At 38.5% G+C, this 24,438-nt stretch overlaps 1 long non-coding RNA gene across 1 annotated transcript; it reads right to left on the bottom strand.

Annotated features, from left to right (window-relative positions):
* Nucleotides 1–5,387: 5,387 nt before the first annotated feature.
* LOC121393243 lies at nt 5,388–10,210 on the bottom strand. The gene is made up of 3 exons (XR_005960891.1): nt 9,824–10,210; nt 6,737–6,808; nt 5,388–5,444 (listed from the first exon to the last, which is right to left on the bottom strand). It is a non-coding gene; the product is annotated as an uncharacterized LOC121393243 (long non-coding RNA).
* Between the last annotated feature and the right edge of the window lie 14,228 nt (nt 10,211–24,438).

Raw genomic sequence — 24,438 nt, 5'->3', positions numbered from 1 at the left:
AATTCAAATGAAAGCGGCCTACTCACCCGGAAAAAAAACTTTGATTTTTTTTTTAATAAATTTCGGTTGGTCTTTTTAATTTGAATTTCGAAGTTTTTTTTATTCGAAATTCAACCCTTGATAAATCTGGGAGGACTTTGTTCATACAACTGACCAGTACATGCTACATACTGAGTGCTATGGGTTTCTAGACAAGTATCAAACGTTAGACTATTTAATACATTACCCAATTAATCTTTCATTAGTGAGTGCCCACAACCGTATATTTTTCCTGCTTTAAACCACATCCTTATGCTACATCCGAGGCTAACAGCAGGAGCTGTTCTAGTTTCTAGTCCTATCTGTGACCAGCAGCCACTGACTTTTTCAAATACTAGAAGCCTTTGCTCTGGGCCCTGCCTAAATCATATCTGTCCTCTCAAGTTCACCAAAGAAATGAGCTAGTAGGGCTGAAGGTGATCAGAGAAGGTTGGCTGAAGAGAGCAGAGTACTGTAAGAGAAGTACTTAAAGGAACAGTAACATCAAAAAATTAAAGTGTTTTTAAATAATGAATAAATAATGTAGTGTTGCCCTGCACTGGTAAAATGGGGGTGTTTGCATCAGAAAGAATATATATTATAGTTTATATAAACAAGCTGCTGTATAGTCATGGGGGCAGCCATTCATGTACTAGACAAATATTAGATAACTGATAAGCTATGTACAGTAGATGCACATTGTATACTGTATCTGTTATCAGCTGTGTAACCTGTGCCTTGTCTCCTTTTTCAGCTTTGAATCGCTGCCACAACAGGTACCTAGCAGCTTGTTGAATGACTGAATATTTAAAAAAAATTGGAGCGCAGGTCATTTGGAAATTTAAATATATATATATATATATATATATATCTATATATATATATATCTATATATATATATATATCTATATCTATATATATATATATACAAAATCACGATCTGGAGCACTCCCAAGTTCTGGTCAATGCCTAGGTGCTGGTTAAATAATTAATATCAAATTTGCAAATAAACCGCACAACCAGGTCTTGCATAAAGTGTAAAAATCAAAAACTTATTTTATTATCGACGTTTCGGCTCCAAACTTAAGCCGTCTTCAGGAGGGCCTGAACCAGTTTTACCAGTGCAGGCCAACAGTGCATTGAACTTTAATTAATTTAATACACTTTCATTTGTTGGTGTTACTGTTCCTTTATGGTGGAAGAAGGAAGGCTTAAGGCTGATGGAGGAGGAGGCAGGATGAATTGAGGGGATATGGATGATATTAAAGAAATGAAAGACTGGGTGGAATGTGGATAATGTTATTAAAAAATATTTATCTATTACACTATAAGATTCTATAAGGTTGAGAGAGCATGTGTCAGTCATTTGTTTCCCAGATTCTCTGATATTCTGCTCAGTTTTTCCATATGGGGGGGGCAATTGCCAATATACAGCATGTTCTGTGGCTGCAGTTTAATAGAATTCCATAAAAAGAAGGCAATGACAGTTAAAAACACCTCATCATGGAGGGTTGCACCAGGTCCACAAGCCTCTAGCAGGAGACACCTGTTGTACATAAATTCTGGCATGAATCAAAGGTTTGTAACTATCAAACAGCATGACTGCCTTGTTTGCAGAAAGGAATTTTTTTAGGCTGAAGAATACTAATACCATGTATAGCTCAAAGTCCTTTGTGATACACATTGATTAAACATACTGTTTGGGTGCACGTTTATAGCAATGGCTACTCCAAAACCATTTTTAGCAAGTTATTCCCCCCCCCCTATTTTTCTTAAAATCTTTTTAGGTTGACAGTTGCCCTAAAGGGGCACTGATCATTCTTTAGAGTAATGGCATGCTTTAAGGGGCAGACTTATCAAGGGTCATTTATCATGTACTGGCCCTTTAACAATTCAAATTCACCTTCAACTTGTGAAATTACTGTTTTAGCATATGGGAGACAACCTGGGATCAATTTGCAGTTGTTTGCAGCCTTCCTGAAAATCAAGTATTTTTCTAAGAAAAAACTCGCATTGAATTTGATTCGAATTAGATTCGAGTTTGCGGTTCGAACCCATTCACTCCAGTTTGAAAAATTAAGATTTTTTCATAAATTGCAGTTGGTCGAATTTTGGTTGACTTTCAAGTTAAAAAACTCCCATGAACTCTAAATTCGACCCTTGAAAAATCTGCCCCTGTTTTTAAACAGCCCAAGAGCATAGTGCTAAAGTGACAAAAACAGCCCCATATAAACTTGCACAGTATTTTGAAAATATTTTATTTGATTCTGCATAATATTTGCTGTCATCCTGATTTCATGACTTGGGGCAGCTGGGAAATTGACAAAATGTCTAGCCCCATGTCAGATTTCAAAATTGAATATAAAAAAATCTGTTTGCTCTTTTGAGAAATGGATTTCAGTGCAGAATTCTGCTGGAGCAGCACTATTAACTGATTAATTTTGAAAAAAATGTTTTTTCCCATGACAGTATCCCTTTAAACAAAAATCAGCCCAAGTAGCATCTGTTTGGTGACAACTGAACCTTTTAAATGTCATTATTTCTTTATATGCTTTGTTTACGGGTAAAGGAAAACTGGAAAAAAAGGACATTTGGGTTCAACAAATTGTGCAATAGAGAGTGACCATATAAAGCAAAACCGTGTTTGAGATAAATTCTTTCCAAGAGGTCTCAGCAGAGACTTGGACATTTCATCTCCACAAATCTTCCTTGTTGACTGTTTTACTTTGTTTCATTGAACTGCTTGTAAATTCAATGAAAGTGTGAGGGCGGCTGAAGCCTTGATATCCGGCCCAGTAAAAATGAATATGTTGGCAGGCTTTCCCTGCATGGAATAATCTGCAACTTGCTTGTGTTGTACATGATATAGATTTGTACAAACAGTAAAGAGGGGCGCCCCAGGGGCCATAGTCTCTCTCTTTCAGCTGCCCCACAGCTCTTCTTTACCCTGATAGAAATTCTACTCAGAGCTTTATTTGTCTACAGTAAGTAACTGAACACAGATGCTGTGTGTGTGTAAGAAATGGCAAGTGACAAGGTATTGAGCACAGCATTGGAAATCAATCCACGCTAAATGTGCATCTTAACTATAAGTGAAGACTTGAAAACAATCCTGTTTTTATAGCTGTGGAGATAAATACTCTGTTTTTATTAGGAAAAAAATGCTCAGGACTAAATAAAGTCATTTGATTAAATAGTCAAAGCATGTGGGATATTGACGTTTCTAGAGGCGTTTGCGAGATCTGCTGTACAGAGACTACGATTTTGCCTCGGCATTACCAATTGACCTAATAATATGGAAGTGAGACAGTTGTGCAGCACGAGATTTACGAGGAGATTGTGCCCTGTCTGTGCCCTGGTTAGGTTTATTAAGATGAAATATTGTTCTGTGGCAGTATTCAATGCTCTGCAGTGAAATAAGATTTTGACCTTTAGCCTTTGCACGCTCTCGATGAAAATTAGCACTACATCTTAATGCAGATCACAGTGCAGATGAACTCCAAGTGCCCCAGGGCTTGCTGTTTATATATTTCCCCCCAGGATTGAAAAGATGCCTCTGTAGTGTATAGGACAGGCCATAGCTTTTCCCCCCCATCCAATCCTTAATTTGTTTTCAAAGTTAATGAGGTTGAAAAAAAAGACACAAATCCATCAATTTCACTCCTTGCTAAAGCCTCTCTGTCTTGATCCAGAAGAAAGCAAGCAAACCCCTCGGAAGACATCTGTCAATTTTAACCTCACACCAAGATAATTAAATCCCCTGATCAATCCCTCTTATGATACTATTTAAAAATCATACATTTTCTTGCATGGAAATCATCCAGACACATACAAATCCATTAAATGAATCAATCATTAACACTTTCTTAGGTAAGTTTTTTTTTATAACCTTATTGCCCTTTCAGTAAATAAACCTCTTGTCACCTGCACCATTACAAGTAACATCATATAGATGTGTATTTGTGTCCATATACAGCCATCACTATGTTTAGCTATCAGTGCTGTGGTAAGGACTAGTTATCAAGAAATGCCATCAGATGAGCATAACCAGCAGTGAATTTTGCTAGGATCCCAGGATCTTTATATAAACTGGAATATTTTGCAAGAACAAATAGCAACATGTAAGCCATGCTTACTAATGGGTATTTGTCACATTTGCCATATTGTTCTGTGGTTAAAACTGCATGGAGTATTCAAATCAACAATGTGATTCTGCCTAAATTGCCTCTTGCTTCTAAATATGCCTTTCATGCTAGAGGACCCACAAGGAAACCCCAGAAAAAAAACAGGTGGGCCCAGGGCCCTCATGGGCCCCTGCTGACCCAGGTCTACTCCTCCCACTGTGACCACTGGCAAAGATTTTAAATGAAGTTCCACAGTGTGTCTACATCAGAAAAGGGGCTCTGGGGCCTTAAAGTCAGAGCTCTGGTGGGCCACTGCTGCCCCAGTCCGACGCTGCTTCCCTAAATAATTCATATTGTTATGAAAGGCCCATGTCACCAAAGATGGTGTTAGTTGAAACTTCCTTGAAATAGTACTCCTGCTGTTCTTGTGTTTACTTCCTTCTGTTGAATTTATAGTATTGACTATCGCTAGAGTTGCCACCTTTTCTGGAAAAACAATACCAGCCTTCCTATATATTTATCTTTTTTCCCTATTAATAACATTGGGATCAATCATCATTTTTACCGGGCCAGGCCAGTAAAAATACCGGCCAGGTGGCAACCCTAACTATTGCCCTGACCCTGCCTTTACTGCTGCCTGCCCAGACCCTTTGCTTGGACTTTAACTTTTTGTGTGCCTTGCTACGGAGTTTACTTGTTCCTACCTTGTCTATGCTTGTACCTATCTCTTCCTGCATGTGCCAGGACCGTCCTTGTTGCCTCAATAAAATTGTATTCCTGTGCCGTCTGTGTCAGAGTTTAGCTAACTATAGCAAAAAAAGGGACAGTTGTGCTCACCACAATGAGGCTGTGACCACAAAATTCATACAAAGGCAAGAGGTCAACTCAAACCATTATCTATATATTAAGGACACTGAGACATTTTGTGCAATAAGCTACTAAACAAAATTCCTTCCCATTTAAATAAAACGGGGATTTATGTGCATACATTACAATATATTAAAGCTGGCCAACAACATCAAAGTAGACTTGCCACCTGGCTGGTATTAATAGGGAAAAAACATAAAAATATAGGAAGGCCAGTATTTTTTTCCAGAAAAGGTGGCAACCCTTCATCAAAGTCATCCCTGATCTGGCTATTAAGAATTCTATTGCTTCATTATACATTTTACACAGGGACTACAGTTTACCTGCAACATGTTTGCTTTCAAGGTTAAAACTCCCAAGCATAGTTGTCCTTTTATTGGCCACCACCGGAATCACCTGACTGTAGCTGGAAAGGGTGGGAGCTACAACGTGGAACTGTATAAACAATAACAAACAAGGAAAAATTGTGCTCACAGTTAATTTTAAAACAATTAAGCAGGGTGCAATGAGGCAGTGACCACAAAATTCATATAGATATAGTTCTGCTGCACGCAACCCATTATATATTAAAAACATTGACATTGTGTGCATTAAGCACTCCCCTTTTAACAACAGGGATTGTTTGTCCACATATTACAATATATTCAAGCTGGCCAACTACTATTTGTCATCCTTTATATATTAATAATATGTTGAATACAGAGGACCTCTTGCCTTTGTTTGTCTTTGTAGCTGTGTCAGAGTTACTGTAGCCACATAAAAGGTCAGTAATGACCTTGCACAATATGTAATAAGAGATAGAGCTGAAGTATACTATATAATCACCCTACAGAGAAGAAGGGCTAATACATAATATATACTGTGTTCTATAGCATATGATTCAATCCAGCATCCCCACGCTTCACTGTTATAATTTTAAGCCCTTAATGCCATATAAATTTCATTTTATTTTGAGCATAGGGCCAGGCCACACTGGGCGTTTTGGGGAGATTTGGTCGCCTGACCCTTAATGGTATCAAGATCTCTTGTTTCTGGGACTACCACAAATCTGTGCAGCACCACCTAAATGCATGGACAGAATAGTACATGGGAAAATACAGTCTTAATAATATTTCACGTCCAGTTGTAGCTAAACTGGAATTTATTCTGTGCTAGATTTTCTAAAGATGCATTTATCAAACGGTTATAAAACAAATGATTAGCACAAACAACTGCACAAAAATCCTAAAGTGAATAAAGTGCTAAGGAGTTCCTATCTGGTGAACTGTAGCAACATCTATTTTCAACTAATGATAAATAAGCCAGCTGGTGAGAAATATATAATATTATTTAGGTGTTCAAATATTCAACTGTTCAAAAAAGTGAAAAACATCCATAGGTGTAAAAAGAATGGGAAATCTCCACAACTCAAAATTGCTTTTTTTTTGCACAAGGAGTGACAATTGCCCAAAGATGCACTTCTTTTATCTTAATAAATCTAGCTCTCTATTTGTACTAAATCATTGTATTGTCTATCTGAAAAGGTATTGAAAGCTTTAGCACAATGTAAATGTATCATGTTAACTGCACTGTCCTGATCTAATTTACTACCAACCTTCCCACAGAAGCTAAGCAGATTAGTTAGCCGCTGCCCATGATTATTAAATTCATGCTGACTTGACAGTAATAAGATATTTCACTATAACTTAATCCTCTAGAACATGTTATCATCTCAACACACTGTTTACCTTGCATGAGTGTCAGTCCTGTTGGTATTATTTTCTTGTGTCATTTATTTAGGCTTTATCCGGTATTTCTTCCTGTGTTAAGACACATAAAGAGCATAATTACCTTTTTAGCAAAACAAATTAAAGCAAAATTTAGACTCGTGTTACTTGTTTGAGCAATGTTTATTATTGATTGGTGAATTCCCCCCCCCTTCCAATGTTTTATGTGTACTGCTCTCACTATTAAAGAAATAAACATCATAAAATGTAGCAGTGTTGTGACTAGGCACCCATGTAAACTTCACCACCTCCCCAACAACCAACATCATGGGATGTGAATAGTCTAGAACCAGGCCATGTGGGAGTAAAGGGTCCTTACTGGGCTTTCTATATCTGTGAAATGCCCGTGGGTTACAGATAAAAGTTTCAGATAAATGAAAGCATTGCTATAACGTAGACATCAATATATGATTCCATGAATGCACAGGACAAGAAACAAGTGTTCATCTGCAACATAATCATTTTTCAAAGTGGCTGTTCGCCTTTAAAATAACTTATAGTTTGATGCAGCAATAACAATTCATATGTAGCCTTACGGAGCATTTGTTTTTAGATGGGGTCAGTGACCCCCATTTAGGCCTAGGCCTATTGGACCAATAGGGCCTGCACCTCTGGGGGCCCCGCACCACAGGGCAGCACAGATAATATTTCCCTCAGCACATGATTCTGCCTGGCCTGCCCCCAACTTTGAGAGTTCAGCCCATCCCCAAATCCATAGGTCCAGCCCACCCCCAACTCTGAGAAGCCAGCCTATCCCCCAACTCCATAGGTCTAGCCTGCCCCCAACTCTCATAGGCCCAGCTTTCCTCCAACCTTGATAGGCCCTGCCTGCCCCCAATCCAACCAAGCCTGCTCCCAACCTGAATCGGCCCAGCCTGCCCCAAACTAATTGACCCAGTCCACTCTCCTATTTCCTCCCTCTCTCTCTTACCCTGTGTGCCCCTATTATGTGCCCCTATTTCATCCCTCTCACTCTCTTACCTTGTATGCCCCTTTCCTTTCTATTTTGTGCCTGTATGCCCTTATTTTTCTAAATACTTGGTGTGTCAGTAGCCAGCAACACTTTGTCTAGGGGCCCCGCCAACATGGTCCCAATTGGGCCAATTAGCAGCTACCGGAAAGCATGTGCAAAACCGAAGCGTGGTTGGAGAAGGAGAATAAACGGGCCGGGATTTAGATAGCAGTTGGATAATTTTCTTGTCAGTCAAGGGCTGTTCAGCGAGTAAGGATTCGAAATGCTTGGAGTTGTATGAGTAGAGGGGCTAATCATGTAATACTTAGACAACAAGGAGCTAAGGATTTCACCTTTCTCCCAGAGAGACATGGATGACACAGGTTCTAGCAAAGGTTCGAGTTCCTGAGACTTATCTAACATTTCTTAAAGGGGAACTTTGGCTTCCAAACCAAAAATTGATAAAGAGGCCCACATAACACAGAAACCCCTAAAATAGTTCTAAATCACAGTTACCGGTTTCTTCAAAAAGTATGAATAAATGCCATTTTCTATGCTGAAATCCAGCTGTTTAACAGTTCTTCTCTTTCTGCATCATTTGAAATCCTGACAGGGAAGGAGGGACTAAACACTGATGTTACAAATTGTAACAACTTCTCCACAGCTTACAGACAGCATGCAGGAACTACATAACCCACAATGCATTGCACTGTGATGTTCTGTTCCTTATTGAAATCACTTGTGCAGGGAATTGTGGGGTTTGGAGGATGGCATTGTGCTAGAGTAAACCCTGTGTATTTTGCCCATGGAGGCAGCTTTAGGGGGTTTTGGGGGGTAAATATTTAGCGTGCAGTATCAATTTAATTATTACTGCCCTTGTTGCATTGCAAGAGCATTATAGTCTGCTCATGTACTTAGCAAAACGTGCTTCAGTGGCAATGCTGCACTCTGGATCTGGCCCTGGATATATTTTTACATTCAGTAGCAACACAGCGTGCACCTGAAACATTTACTTATTATAAAGTATAATAAGGTTGTGAGTGGATATTTGTGTTTTTCTGGATTTTATTTTTGCCCTGCCCAATGGAGCTTACAATGTAAAAGATTAAATATTAGTAGCATGTTGGAATATTAGGCCAGATTTAATAGCCTTGCCTTTTATCTAATTCGCTGTGTTGCTTCTGAATGTAAAAATATATCCAGGGCCAGATCCAGAGTGCAGCATTGCCACTGAAGCACGTTTTGCTAAGTACATGAGCAGACTATAATGCTCTTGCAATGCAACAAGGGCAGTAATAATTAAATTTCATTGTCAAGCTGAAAAACATTTCTGGTCCTCCTTTTTTAAATGTATTTAATCGATTGGGTATTGGGATCAGACTCTCTTTTCAGTGCAGTCACTCTCACAGCTTTAACTGGACACATAACTGAGACCATTGGTTTGTTATTGTATCTGCTAGATGATGTTAGCAGCTTTCACTCCAAGAAGGGAAGATGGGCCTATGGAGATCCTCATATACAAGAGCAGTCCAGCATAGAGGATGCATTTGATATTGCAAGAGAGGACAGTTTAAGGGCACATACAGACCAGCGTTTTTAGCTGCACTCCCCTGTGTTCCGGGTTTCATGCGTTCAGGAGTTGACGCACTGAATTCTTTTTTATGGGACTGTATTCACACAGACGCATGTAAGAGCCGAACACAGGAAAAATGTAACATGCTGCATCTCAACCTGCATTCGGCACTTACATGCGTCTGTGTGAATACAGCCCCATTGAAAAGAATTCAGTGCGTCTACTCCTGAACGCATGAAACCCAGAACACAGGGGAGTGCAGCTAAAAACGCTGGTCTGTAAGAGCCCTAAGTGAGCAAAAGTCCCTTTCTGAAGCTGAAGATAATGTATTACCGGGTAAATACAGGTGCTACCAATTTAATTGATTGTTGAGTTCAGCGTCTTTACTTAGTCATGTTAACTTTACTTTTATATGTTAACAGTTTGAACGCTCACCAAGTTTAGGATGTGGTTCGGGTGCAATTGCCCCAAACCCGTCGCTTACTTTAACTTAAATATAGTCTTAAAGATCAGGATCACTCACTGCTCTCCGTTGGAGGTCCGGGTGCTGCACAACGAACCTGTACCTTGGAAAAAACACTTCCACTTTGGATACGCACTCCAGGAACACCTCGGACGTGGTGTAAGATAAAAAAAAAGAACCTTTATTTCACATCATGCATTTCATGTGTTTCCATGCGTAATCATAGGTCTATATAACCCTATTTGAGTCTAACAGAACCTCCAAAGCTGTAAACGTATTGCTGTGAGCTGTAACATGGAAAAAGCTTGCCCTTCTCTTGGAACCTGTAGGGACCAATCATATACTTGATTTGAACATTTTTAGTTCAATATACAAATCAAAGCTTATTGCTGATAGGTTACTATGAATTGTATGACAGGACTAATTAATGCCAGCAGATTCAGCAGAGTGGCTTTATAATGATAGATAGGTTTACTAACACCAGTTTGAATTTCCAAATATAAATATATGTATAGAGACCTTCTACAAAATACTGCTATATGGAACACAATGCTTTTCATCATCTCGCATAGCTTCTGGGAGTTTTGTCTCCTAGACCTCTGACAAGAGAATCATTTTATAGAATACATTCCTTCTGTTTAATACAGACATCATTGTTCCTAATAATGAAATATGCTGTGCCGCATGCAATGTCAGATTTACAAGCATTTATAGTTTTACTAGAACATCAAATAATATTTTCTCCTGTCTATCAAAGGAAATTCTATTCAGTGTTGGCTTTGATATAATTTTTTCGGTCACATAGGTTAATAAAATATAGGTGACCATATGTACAACCAGGCAGTGAAGTGTATCAAATAATCCCGTTTAGACTGATTAGATTTCAGTCCGGCAATTACTATTTCAAACCAATCCTGAACATTTGAAAGCTTCATTTGTATTCAGGGTATGTGTTAAAGAGCCTGTGTGACAATATGAGTTGCAGTGCTGTGGAGTATAAATAAGTAAACATGATATTTATGCTATTGTTTTGCAGAGATTTGTAAGGGTGTGGTGGTGCCAGAGAAGTAATGGTTTGAACCCCCTACATTTTTTATCACTGTACAATCAAGACATAAATATGAAGGGTGCATGAGCAGCATGGTACAGATAGAGGCTGTTATATGAATCTCCAATGCAAGGCTAGAAATTCTCACAAAGGAGTGAATGCAGCTGGCAATTAGAATTCGCAAGAGCACGTCTTGCTGCAATTACTACAGCCGCTTTCTGAGACCAGGGGTGCTGTGTGTCTGGAAATTGGAGCTGCAGCAGCAGCACATTATAGCCCAGTAACTGAGACCCAAATTCATTTCACAGCTGTAATTGAATCCACTGACTTGCGCTGGAGAAATCTTTGATATGTTTTGCTCCTGTTGCTATTCGAAATGTCTCCTTACATATTTGCATTATGTCTGGCAAGCAGCCGCCGCCACGTTATGAAGACTCACTAGGGAATCCAAAGCTAAATCTCTCATTTTGATTGCTTGGAACTTTGAGAGAAAGAAAAAAATGCAGATTTCGCTAGTCATCAAAAATCCTTTTGCCTTTAATATAATTTCAGCAGCTAATACAGAAATTTAGGGGGTTATTTATCAAAATCCGAATGTATCTCATTATTTTCTGAAATATACTCTGACCAAATGTGCACAGGTTATTTCCTGTTATTTATCAATACATTTTCCGGAAAAATTACAGTTCGGGAAAAAACATACAAAAATTTGAATTGTACACGTTTTTTGGATTTTCCAACCTAAAAATTCGCATTTTTCTGATTTTTGCTTGAAACCACAAAAGCTTCGTATTTTTGCATGAAACTCAGCAGGATATCTTTGGGATTTCTCCCATTGACTTATATACAACCTTGGCAGGTCTGAGAAGCCGGATTTTCGGATTCTGACTTTTTGCATCCTCATGGTATAATAAATCAAGAAAAGTTGGAGTTTTTTTCACTAAAATTTTGTTTTTTGGCATTCAGACTTTAATAAATAACCCCCTAAGGGCTCTTACAGATGAGCGTTTTTAGGAGTAGACGCACTGAATTCTTTTCAATGGGGCTGTATACTATGTACGAACGCAGGTTGGGACGCAGCATGTTGCATTTTTCCTGTGTTCGGCGGTAAATTTTCCAAGGGAGGGGGCAAATTACTTACCAATATTTTGGTTTCAAAATCTACAAAGCTTTACTATAATATATAAAGTAGCATAAATTGCATATATAAAGCATTCTCATTCTGTTACTTACCCTTTACTTCAATTGGATCATTCCAATTTGGCCCAGCGTGTGGGTGGCCTAATCAGGCTTAGATATGCTCATTTTGTCACCTCTCCAAGTGAGCGGCTATTGCAGTGTAAGGCCAGCTTAACTGTATTCAGTTGTGCATTTACAGGATTTGCATGAGACCAAAACAACACACAGTTTACATGGTTATTTTGAATTCTTTCATTACAGTCTATAATTTACAGAGTATTTTTTTTAAACCCCAGCCTAGTAAGGGTCAAGGGTGTCTGCTCTCTGGATTTACATTTTGACTTTTAGCTTTTTCACAAAGCTGCCCAGCATTATACCTACACACAAACATTATTCTGCGCTAATGCAGACATCTTTAACATCTTTATTATTCAAATCAGTACCTTTGGCATGTACATTTAGCAAGGTGAGTCAGCCCATTAGATAAAATAGCCAGTTTGCTAGTCTGTGCATTACATTCAAGAGAAATAAAAATGTTCACGAGGACTGAGAGTGGACAAACTGACTTTTTTTTCTTGTTTTTATTAATAGTTATAATATAATAATCACTCATTACATTTATACAGATCTTCTCAAACATTGACAGAGTTTTGTGATTATAACATCAAATATAAACAGTTTAAATGCTTTTACAACTTTCAGCTCATTTCAATTTTTGAAAACTGGTGCACAACGATGTTCAGCATGTACGCCTGGGTGCTGATTTTAACATTAACACATAATAATCAGCAAATAACTGCACTCACAGGACTTTCTCATAGTGCAAAAAGTAAAAAAACAAAAAAAGTTTATTCAACGTTTCCCCTACTTTCGATCTTTCTTCGGGATTAAGAAACACTGTAGAAACAAAGTGCCTATTTAAAAGTGAAATAGCGCCGAAATTCTCTGTGCTACTAAACTAACAGAGTGAGTTAGCCTTGGAGGGTCCTACGGAGCTTGCACAAGCTCAGTAGACACAGCCAGGAATAACGGTAGAGGTCCTGGTTGTGTTGCCGTTCCCTGCTTTGATCGGGTCCTTACCTAAGGGGCTACAAGGGCAATGACAAGTGTTTCAGTCGAGCTGGTCCACTGGAGGTAAGGGTTATAGAGCGCTTAGTAGATATCCAATACATGGGGTAAATTTAATACATGGAACGGACAGAGATATTTGGTCTCTTCAAACAATCTCACAGGATCATATGGTGGCAGCACGGGCATTATGTGGCATATAGAAATTAATATGTTTGTGTTACAAATTTGTATATATATATATATATATATATATACACATCAGATGATGTCACTGTAAGGTCGTACTCCCACCCATGATGAAATTGCGAGAGTTTTTTGGCACCATTTTATGTTTAAATAAAGCACTTTCTTTGTACAGCATTCTAAGATTCCTGAAGAAGGGCCGCAAACAAGGGCCGAAAAGTTGAATAAACCTTTTCTTTTTTTCACTATTACAAAAGACCTGCGAGTGCAGTTATTTGGCTTATGATATGTATGTGTTTTAACCCAGCACCCAGGCGCATTTTTTGGATGTTTCGTTGTGCACCAGTATTTCAAAGGCTGGTGTTACAGCCGAAACGTTAGACTTTCTAATAAATGCACCTTTTTGCAATAAGTCCTGTGTAGTGCGGCTTCTTTGGTGAAGATTATATATATATATATATATATATATATATATACACATATACAGGTAAGGGACCTGTTATCCCGAATGCTCAGGACCTGTGGGTTTCCAGATAAGAGGTCTTTATGTAAATTGGATCTCCATACCTTAGGTTTACTTAAAAATCGTTTAAACATTAATTAAACTCAATTGGATTATTCTGCCTTCAATGCGGATTAATTATATCTTCACTGGGATTGAGTACAAGGTGCTATTTTATTATTACAGAGAAAAGGTAAACAATTGTACAAATTGTGAATTATTTGATTAAAATGGAGTCTATGGGAGATGGCCTTCCTGTAATTCAGAGCTTTCCGGATAACAGGTTTCCAGATAATGCAACCCACACTTGTGTGTGTATATGTGTATATATTATATATATATATATATATATATATATATATATATATATATATATATATATATATATATATTCAACTTGAAGAAGTAAAATCTTTAGTGCAGCAGGGAGAGAAGCTCTACTTATTAACACATCTAAATATTCCTCCTAATTTGGCTGATCTACCCATTTTTCCAGGAAGCCATGTGCTTCGGAGGTGTACAACCTTAATGGCTTGTTGTATGCCATTAAAATGTATTGTACACTCATAAAAGAATGACATTTTGATCAATGCTGTTAAAAGAATTATTGTCGTAACACAGAAAAGCTTTCCTGTTACAAGTTTAAACATATGCCTTTAAAAGCTTTTTATTGAATATCTCAGTATCCTAGGGAAAGCAGCTTGTTTAGGCACGTGGCTGCTTTGAGTACTGTACTATTTAACCTCACTACAGAAGCGCCACTTCTTGGCTGGGATAGGGTTTCTGTGCCTGACATGCAGACTAGTTTAACTCTGGCTTTTAAAGGCAGGGGATTTTTATTAACCTTAAGGTTATAAAGGGAGTTATAGTTGTCATTCTGATATGATGCTGACGTTTTTCAGATCTTACATTATATATTGTATATGTGATTCAAAATGGTGCTGCAAATGCAATTATACGGTATTATAGGTAGTACATATGATGGATTTCTTTTACCGTGGGACAAAATATAAAGAGTGTAATTTTCTAACTAGAAGTTTGGGGTCCCCATGGTCAGTTTTATTATCACCCAAATCCGAACACCCAAGGAAAGAACTGTTCATTGCGCCTGCATCTCTGTTCATAAGACCTTCATCTCTTTTAAAACATAATTTTTTATTGATGAACAGACATGAATACATATCTCATAGGCATGAAGTTAATAGTATTTTTACATTCCACTTAGATTAACCTCTGTATACAGTTTTTTTGAGATTGCATTTATGTATTATTATTATTATTATACATTGTCTTTACTACATGCTTTTGGATAAGGTAGTGCATATCTATTATGGACAATATACTATTTCTTGCAATATTAATTGCATATGTCTAAAGCCTTCTCCTTTCTTCCCTAACAATGCTTAGTATTCATTATTGTAATACTATTGGGGGATCCTGAAGAATTATTCTCCGTGGATAACAGGAAGTTCCTTGGAAGTACTGCACCAATGCATGTTGTTTTTCATTTGGCAGCATAGAAATATAGCTCTCCCATGTTTCAAAGAATTTTTTAACCCTTGTTTGCTTCATCTCTTTTTACACAGGGGGTTGCTTCAAAGCAGGCCCGGACTGGCAATCTGTGGGTTCTGGCAAATGCCAGAGGGGCTGCTATAAGGTCCCATAGAAAGTCAGTATTTAGTGGGCTGGTGGGGGCTGTTTGGGCCTCTATGTGGGCTGATTGGGCCTCTGTGTACCTGAAATGCCAGGGCCTATTTTAATTCTCAGTCCGGACCTGCTTCAAAGGGAAGGGGAGGTTATAAGGCTCCTCAAGGGGTAATTCCTTCAGCTTTCGTTAGGCAGTGAAAATCCAAGCAATTTTGGCAAGTTATCACATAACACTTAACTGGCAAATGTTTCATAATATACGCAATAGTGTAGAGAGTCACAGGGATTGCAATGTTCTTCATAAACAGTTTATTATAGTGTTACTACCAAACAAATTGAAGGAGTAATACAGCTTTCAGCACTGAAGCTCACTGAGCAGTGACTCCCCCCTCCAAAAAAATTATTTATGTAACAAAATTCAAAACATAACTTACCGTGAGCAATGGAAACACATTTCTTTATTTCATTAAAGGGGTTTTTCACCTTCAAACACTTTTTTTCAATTTAGTTGGTTTCAAATAGTTTACCATAATTAAAGTCTTTTTTTCCAATTACTTTCTATTTTCAATTTGTGACCATTTTTCTAATATTGAATATTTCTAAAGCAGCTCTGGGAAGGGGGGGGGTCGCAGACTCTTCATTTAGTTGATACATTTGTTATCTTTGTCCGCGCTGAAAGAATCCCTGAGTTTCAGCTGTTAAAATTGATACAATAGCTGCTAATATTCCACTGATACTGCTGAGAAATGTATCAACTAAATGTATCAACTAAATGTATCAACTAAATGTATCAACTAAATGTATCAACTAAATGTATCAACTAAATGTAGCAAATTGTAACCATTCAGATGTTTCTGGATCACTGAGCTGCCAGACTAAGACACTAGAGACAGGAACTTGTGATGTTTGTGAGGTTTATCTCGGGTCGACCTCGCACTGCTCCTCGCCACCTTCAAATGCCGGCATCCGACTTCCGGCTTCCGGTTTTATAGTCTCAAGTCTGCTCACCCTGCCCCCTTTGTGACGTTATTGTGACGTCATCGCCAGGGCGGGTCGGCACGGGTCTATAAAAGGACCCTGGAAGTGCGGGTGCGGGTTGCAGCAGGGCAGGTTAGGGTCGGGTGCGGGTCAGGAAAAACTTGACCCGCGCATCACTAACAGGAACAATTTAGGAGGTTATTTGCTAAAAGACAACTTTTTCTCACTCTATATTTTTTTTAAAATTTGGCCAAGCTCCCAAATCTAAATGCCCCTCATTTACCAATAATCATTCTTTATAAAAGCGGAGGGAAAAAAAGTCACAACCAAATCGAGCATCAATTTGAATTGTGCGGATTTTTTCAAGATTTGATGCCCAAAAAAACTTGACTATTTAGATTTGAAGATTTGATGCTGAAAAAATTCAACTTTTCCTGGTTATCGAATGAAAACCAGCATGAAACCCTTGAAGGCAAGAAAACATCTTTAAGTGACTTCAAATTACTTTTACATGATTTCAACAGGTTTTAGATTTAGTTTTTTCATATTCAGATTTTTAGCAGCTTTGGAGCATAATAAATCTCGAAAAATTCAAGGTATTTTTTTTCCTCTAAAGATTTGAGTTTTCCCCCCAAGAAACTCGACCAGAAAAAAAATCGAGGCTTCATAAATATGCCTCTAATGAAGAAGCAGCAGGATAAACTCCTAATTTTTTTTTAATATTTTGAACAAGGAGTGAACTTTCACCTTGTCACATTTACATGAGTTTCATAGTTTGTAGGGATGGGCGAATTCGCCACCAGCAAAATGTCGTGGACACCCATTAAAGTCTATGGGCGACATTTCTGCGGCGAAACAAGTCAAAACAATTTGCCCATCCCTAATAGCAATAGCAATAGTTACTATGTATATATACAATATATCTGCTAATAACACCCATCACTATACCACGTATATACCAAGACAATGCAGGGTATTGTATTCTGTTAAAATTAATAATTCTGCTGCATCATAGCCCAAACCAGTATCATGCAATGTGATCACATTCAGTAGTATTGGATTTTTGGTTGAACCGAAAAATCTTAGGGTCTACTTGCTCTGAGGGGTAGCTTGCATATTAGATGGGCAGAACTGCCAAATGCTTTATAAGGGGTAAAATTATACTTTAGGGTCTTGAGGAATCTCAATTAATATACATAATATATTTATTATAGACATTTGCAGCAATCAACAACAATTAAAGACAGTCATATATACTTATAAGTAGATTGTCCCATCCAATTGAATAGGGAACACTGGACAGTGCTTTTATTGGTGCTTTTTAACTTAAAGGAGAAGGAAAGGCTAACATTAAGTAAGCTTTATCAGAAAGGTCTATATAAATCCACCAGTAAACCCTCAAAGTAATGCTGCTCTGAGCCCTCTTTTAAAAAAAAAAAAAAACACATTTCTTTCCTTTTATTGTGTACACATGGACTTCTGTGTCAGACTTCCTGTTTTCAGCATAAACCTCCAGAGCAGGGCTTGAGCATGCTCAGTTTGCTCCTCTCCCTTCCTCCTCCCCTTTCTGCTGTAAACTGAGCCCAGATCTAACTGAGCAGGGAAACTCAGGCAGGAAGCGATGTCACACCAAGTGAATATAGCAGTTGTATCCTAAACAAACAGAGAGAGTGTCTAGAGCCGTTTACTCAGGTATGGTAAAGCATTCCGCAGAATAACTAGTGTTCTAGCTTGCACTATCTATTAACAATAAACTGCTTCAGTACCTTTCCTTCTCCTTTAAAATGCTTTAGGGCTTTTGGTCTGAAAAGCAGCAGTCATTCCCCATATAAGAGAATGGGAGGTGACAATGGTGAATTACAAAACTTTACAGCATCATTTGGAGGAAGAGGGCAAAGGGAAACAATCATTTTTCAGATGGTTTCCTATAGTATTAGGGGCAAGTCATTGCTGATTTATTTCTACTAGGTGAGCTTTTTCAATTACATGGAGGCATTATTATGGCACTTCTACAGGTTGTTGGCCTCGTTTCCTTTACTAATCATAGTAGAAGTTTTGATAAATGCAATATTTATTACTTGTAACAAATATTTGGGATCTGGTGGCACTGTGATCCCTAGCAGAGAAATTAAGCTTTATTTCTAGGCATACATTATGAGTGTCCAAAATAACGATTTTCTGTGCCTTGTTTCTTGGGCCTATTCTGTGCATATAACATTATTTCACCTTTAACTTGCTTAATTTGAAACATCAGATATCAAGATCTGTAAACATTTTCCTGTAGCAAGCTGTTATTGGCTGAAGATATATTTAGCTCATTACAAACTTCTGTGTGTTTCCCTTTAGGAAATGCATCAAAAACGTTTTGTTTCCTATCTGTGTGTATAACCGCAAGGAGTTTTGGACTGACAATCAGGTTTTTTAAGCAAACATGCCTGTTTTATTAGTGCAAAGATTATTCTCTGGTGTTTTCTCTGCATGATTTCTCCTGCCTCCTATCCTGGGGGTTGTTGTATGGAAGAACGCAAACAGACAGTTATTGAGAGGGCTTGAAATGATTTGCCAATACAAGACTTCCCTTTATGGCTGGGTTATTGATCTGTTCAGTGATATCAGCGTCTGGCGTGCTTTCTATTTTAAAGTTGATAAGTATATTTTATTGGGGAAGCTTGACAAGCTAAAATCTAAAAGACTTCATTTTTATATTAATCTTCGATGTCTGCTGACCTGTTCTGCCTGTGCTATATTTCAGTATGCTGAGGTCTTGTCTGCATGCAGGTACTAAAGCACTAGTACCTCACTGGTTTGCTGCCACTGCACAACTCTAACTTAATCTCCCATATTCATTTGGGAGATTAGTCGCCAGGCGACAAATCTCCTCTTCTTCGGGGCAACTAATCTCCCCGAACTGCCTTCCAATCGGCTACAATGTATGGCACTCGGAGCGCTTTGTTTTCCGAAGTAGAAACTTTAGGCGACTTCGGAAAATGAAGCACTCCGAGTAGTGTTGCCACCTGGCTGGTATTTTAACGTACAATGTAGCTGCCGGTAAATTTGTAATACACCTAAAAAAACGCCTGTGGCTTGCCCCCAGCCTGCTCCAAACTCGTGTTTTTTTCTGGGCTTCTTGCCAAATTCGTGCATTTGGCTCCGCCCCTTTGACATCACGAGCCGGCCAGCCAATAGCGTGTCATGGCCCCACCCCCTTTAGCATCACTGCCCCGCCCTTTTAACCCTACCCCCTCCACCTGCCGGTAAAGATTATTTTAAAAGGTGGCAACCCTAACTCCGAGTGCCATCCCACCGGCAATTTACATTCTAGCCGACAGGATGCAGTTCCAGGAGATTATTCCCCCCAGGCGACTAATCTCCCCAAATCTGAGCGTGTGCCCTGACCCTTAAAAGTCGGAGGCTTTTTTTTTTTTTTTAAATCTTGCACTAAATGCTAGATTATCACATTGGTTGATTGTCCCGTTTGTTCAGGCTATCTACCACAACAACCAGAGGTCTATCTGGAACATTCCAACACTTGTAATGCTTTTTAAAATATGAGATTTTTTTTATGTGATGAGTTTACTACCTGGTTCTTTCCATAGTGAATGGTGCACAAATTCTCTGGCAGTGACTTCATGGTACAGAATCTATCACTTCACAATGATTCAAAATAAGGGGGTGGGTCCTAGTTAGGATGGGGACTTCTTCCCACAGTATTATCAATATGAGAACATAACTGGAAATGCTTTAAAGGACCTTCATAGTAGAGGTTATTGTTAAATGTTACACCCTTCACTATTTAGTTCTCCCTGTTGGGCAAATTTTGTTTCTTGGGCCTATTGTGTTTGCAGATGGCGTTTCACTGTTAGACCCAATAAAGCAACTCACTAGTCACTCACTATAAAAATAGAAAGCGTCAGTTTTATATAATTGAATGTTTACCTACAGTAAATACAGTACTGTTCCTGCTGTGAGCCATGATCTTTCTGTGTCACAATCTTTCATTATCTGCATTTTATACTTCATTTTTTTCTGGTTTCTTAGACAAATTGTAGTCCCGTAACACTGATTGACGGAAAAGGCCCTGGGGTCTTTGGCTGCAAGCTGTAAACCTCAACTTAAATACACACGTGTGTTAATGTGACAAATTGCCAAGTGACACTGCCTGGAAGAAAAAAAGAAACTGTCTCGCTGCATTCTTACTAGTGATGTAGGTGAAACATTGTATATATTATTTTAAATTCCAAACCAAGTTTGTCCCACTGAAGATTACCATATACAGTAATGACAAAACAAAAGATATAGGCACTTCATATCTTGTAAAATCAATTAAGCCATTAGCCAGGAATTCATCATTAGAGGAACAGCAGCATCAGAAAATGAATTCATACAAAGTTTGCCACCCCAGTGTAAAATATGCAAACAACGTATTTCAGCAAATTCAAATTAGAGTAAATTCCTTAGTGGATACCGACAATATTATATGAAGTAGAAAAAGTGGTCATCTTGCAGCACTGTGATAAAAATAATTGTAGATGTATTCCTTGGTAATTTTCATGCCAGCAGACATAATACTGGTGCACTCAATATGAATTAGAAATGTTCTTTGTTCGGTTTGAATGGGTCCATGTATATTGGAATCACTTAAAGCGATACCGACACGTTCCTATAAAAATCATAGGAACATGTCAGTATCAAATAGTTGCTTACCTGGAATATTTTCCCTCAAAGCTGCCTCCAGCCCCGCGAACCTGCTTTGACTGCTAAAAGACCTTCCGTGCAGTTTCAGTAACACTGGGCTAATTACGAATGAAAACAGGAATTCAGCCTATGGAAGGATCCCTCTGCCCCCAGCTTCATGGAAGCAAGGCAGAAGATCCGTTAGTTGTGTGAGCGGGTCGGATGCGCAAAGGTTCGCAGGGCTAGGGGTGGCTTTGAGGGAAAATATTCCAGGTGCAGCAACCACTTGATACTGACACGTTCCTATGCTTTTTATAGGAATGTGTCAGTATCGCTTTAAGGTAAAATGCATCTAGATTTGCAGAACAGTTCATATGTAATATATCACCCAATATTCATTTTATTATTTTTAATTGTTGGATAGGCATTGGCAATCATAAAATTGTACGAGTAGTATTCAAGGTCATTTTTCTGTTTCGTTAAAGTAATTGTTCAGTATAGATAGGCTGTGCAAAATATAGTTAATATAGTTAGTTAGTTAGGCAAAAATGTAATGTATAAAGACTGGATGTCTAATATAATAGCCAGAACACTTCTTCCTGCTTTTCCTGAATGGTTACCAGGCAGAAACCAATCAGTGACTTGAAGGGGATGGGGGCACATGGGTTATTACTGTTGCTTTTGAATCTGAGCTGAATGCTAAGGATCAATTGCAAACTCACTGAACAGATATGTCCCATGTGGCCCCCCTTCAGGTCGCTGACTAACTCAGAGTTAAGATGGCCCCAGATGTTGAGATATTTAAAAAAATCCGATCATCATCGCGAGGCCACGATTATCTCAGAACAATCGTACGAATTGTCCATCAACTAAAAAGACCAATTTGCCAGGAAAACAAAGGGGAGCTGCCTGCTTGGCCCTGCAAACATAGATAGATTGTACTGGGACCGACAAAGATTTTTTTAACCTGGCCGATCAATTTTCTGACAGATGTCGGCCGAAAAATCGTAAGATTTAAAATCATTTGAATCCCACTAACTGCACGATAATTTCGAAGGATTGGTCGGACTTCGCTAAAATCGGTCGTTCGGCAAGAAAAATCTTTGCATCTATGGGGAGCTTTAGAGAGAAGAGAAGCAGGAAGTCGTGTTCTAGTCTTTTATGTTAGACATCCAGTCACTCCAGTCTTTATCAGTGATGGGCGAATTTGCGCGATTCGCTGCCAGTGAATAAATTCGCGGAAAAAATTTGAGGGCGTCAAAAATTTTTTTACGAAAAAAACGGACGCCAGCGTCAAAAATGAGCGCTGGCGTCAAAAACGGGCGCCGGCGTCAAACAAACGGGAGCTGGCGTCAAAAACGGGATGCCGGCGCCGTTTCGTGAATTTCGCGCAAAATTTCGAATTTTCCGGCGAAGCAAAACGACGCCAATTCGCCCATCACTAGTCTTTATACATTACATTTTTGGCTAACTAGCTATATTAGAAACATTTTCTATTTAGTACAGCCTATCTATTTACCCAGTTGTAATATTTATACTGAACTGTTCCTTTAAGGTTTGTTTCAAGCTGATTTACTGTTCTTGTTCTGAACACATTGTATGGCAAAGCACAGCTTGTGTACAACACATGTATACATTTTTTCTTCTAGGTACACATTTACAACTAGTGTATGTAGCATAGGAATATAAAAACAACATGACTGGGTAGGCAATTTAATCTCCCCAGAAAACAGTGTCCTTTCCCCATGCTTAAATGATGTCAGTGTCCCTATGACCTTATATGAGAAATCCAACTGTGCATTAGCAGTGCTTAAGGGAAGTATTTGTATCTTTTTTTCTAAAAATACCTATACTGTAGGGCTCATGATCCATGAAAGTTAATTGAAACAATTTCTCTCCAAGTTTTGGCAAGCGAAGCATGCATTATAAGCATTTCTATCTATAAATTGAATTGTTAATGAATCTAGACACTAATAAGGAATGCAATTTTGCCTTCTTAACTAGAATCACTGAAATTATCAAGTTCTCTGGTAGAATTGCTAATATTCTTTTTTTATTAACTAGCAAAGCTATGCATTTAATAAGCTAATCACTTTTATCTGACCCTGCAGGAGTGTACACCCTGATTAAAAACAGACTTCCCATAGTAAACCAGGTTGTGTTTTGTTCCCTACAGCAGCTTCATATTGTCTGGCACTAAAATCAAACAGGATAATGTATTTGCATTTAATTCAAACCTGTATATTAGAAATGTTTGTTGAATTTTTTATATTTTATTTTGTTTTTGGCATCTTTCCTATTAATTAGATGAAAAGAGCTGTGTGGTCTTAAATGTTGGTTAGTGCATACTGAAGAGTGTGTATGTCTGTTGTCTTAATTATAGAACAGCTACCATTACATTTGTGTGACATAAAGCAATGTGTTTGCATTGTAATTTAGCACTGTGCTGGAATAAAACATTGCATTTATTTGTGCTATCATATATAATGCATTTTTGTGTGACTGTAATTACATTAAAAACAGCAGCATATATTTAAAACAGCAGTTTTGCTTTGCTTTATTGCCCTACCTGCAAACTTGCTGTATTTGAGCTGGAAGCAGGAGATTTGCAAACCTGAACAGCGCCGGATTCACTGGGCGGGCGCCCCTAGGTTATGCGCTCCGCGCGGTCCTAGCGCCCGACCGCACTACCACGCGCTGGCGGAAAAGCACCAGCGTGCGAGCGCCGGAGCACTGGGGAGCACAGGCTCCCCACAGAGCAGCTGGGCGGCATGCCGCCCCCAAAAATGTGCCGCCCTAGGCCAGGACCTATGTGGCCTCGCCACAAATCCGGGCCTGAACCTGAACCTGGAAAATTACATTTCCATCCAAAATACAATTTGCTTTATTTGTCTCAGTGCCAGCCCTGCTTGAATGCTTGATAGCATGGGCTCCAGATTTCAGCTGTATGATAGATAGTGAATAAAGTACCCCTATTGTAAAATATAAGGATATTATAAGTCACAGAGGAGTTCCATGATCTTGGCCTTGTGGTTTTATACAGGTCATGAAACTCCGAGGTTACTTCTAATATCCTGATATTTTCCAACAAGGGCTACTTTATTTATTATAATACACAAGTTTTAGTGAGTCATGTGACAAAAATGACATCACTACTCACCGTTTATAACTGATGACGTCACTAGTCACCGTTTATAAGGATATAATTTACAAGATATTCATGGCTTTTGCGTATTATATGATGTATAATAGATGTACACCAAATCCCAAATCCTTTGTATAAATAGTGAATTACATGTGAGCCATAATTTGCAAATGCAAATAATAATAGTCAAATTTGGGTTTCTAGCTCTGCAACGGGGTTCTGAGTAAGTAAGCAATGTGTGCTGATTT

Source organism: Xenopus laevis, chromosome 4S (assembly GCF_017654675.1).
Source record: "Xenopus laevis strain J_2021 chromosome 4S, Xenopus_laevis_v10.1, whole genome shotgun sequence".
Classification (NCBI taxonomy): domain Eukaryota; kingdom Metazoa; phylum Chordata; class Amphibia; order Anura; family Pipidae; genus Xenopus; species Xenopus laevis.
The sequence above is the reverse complement of the archived record's forward strand: the minus strand, read 5'-3'. Positions and strand labels throughout refer to the sequence as shown.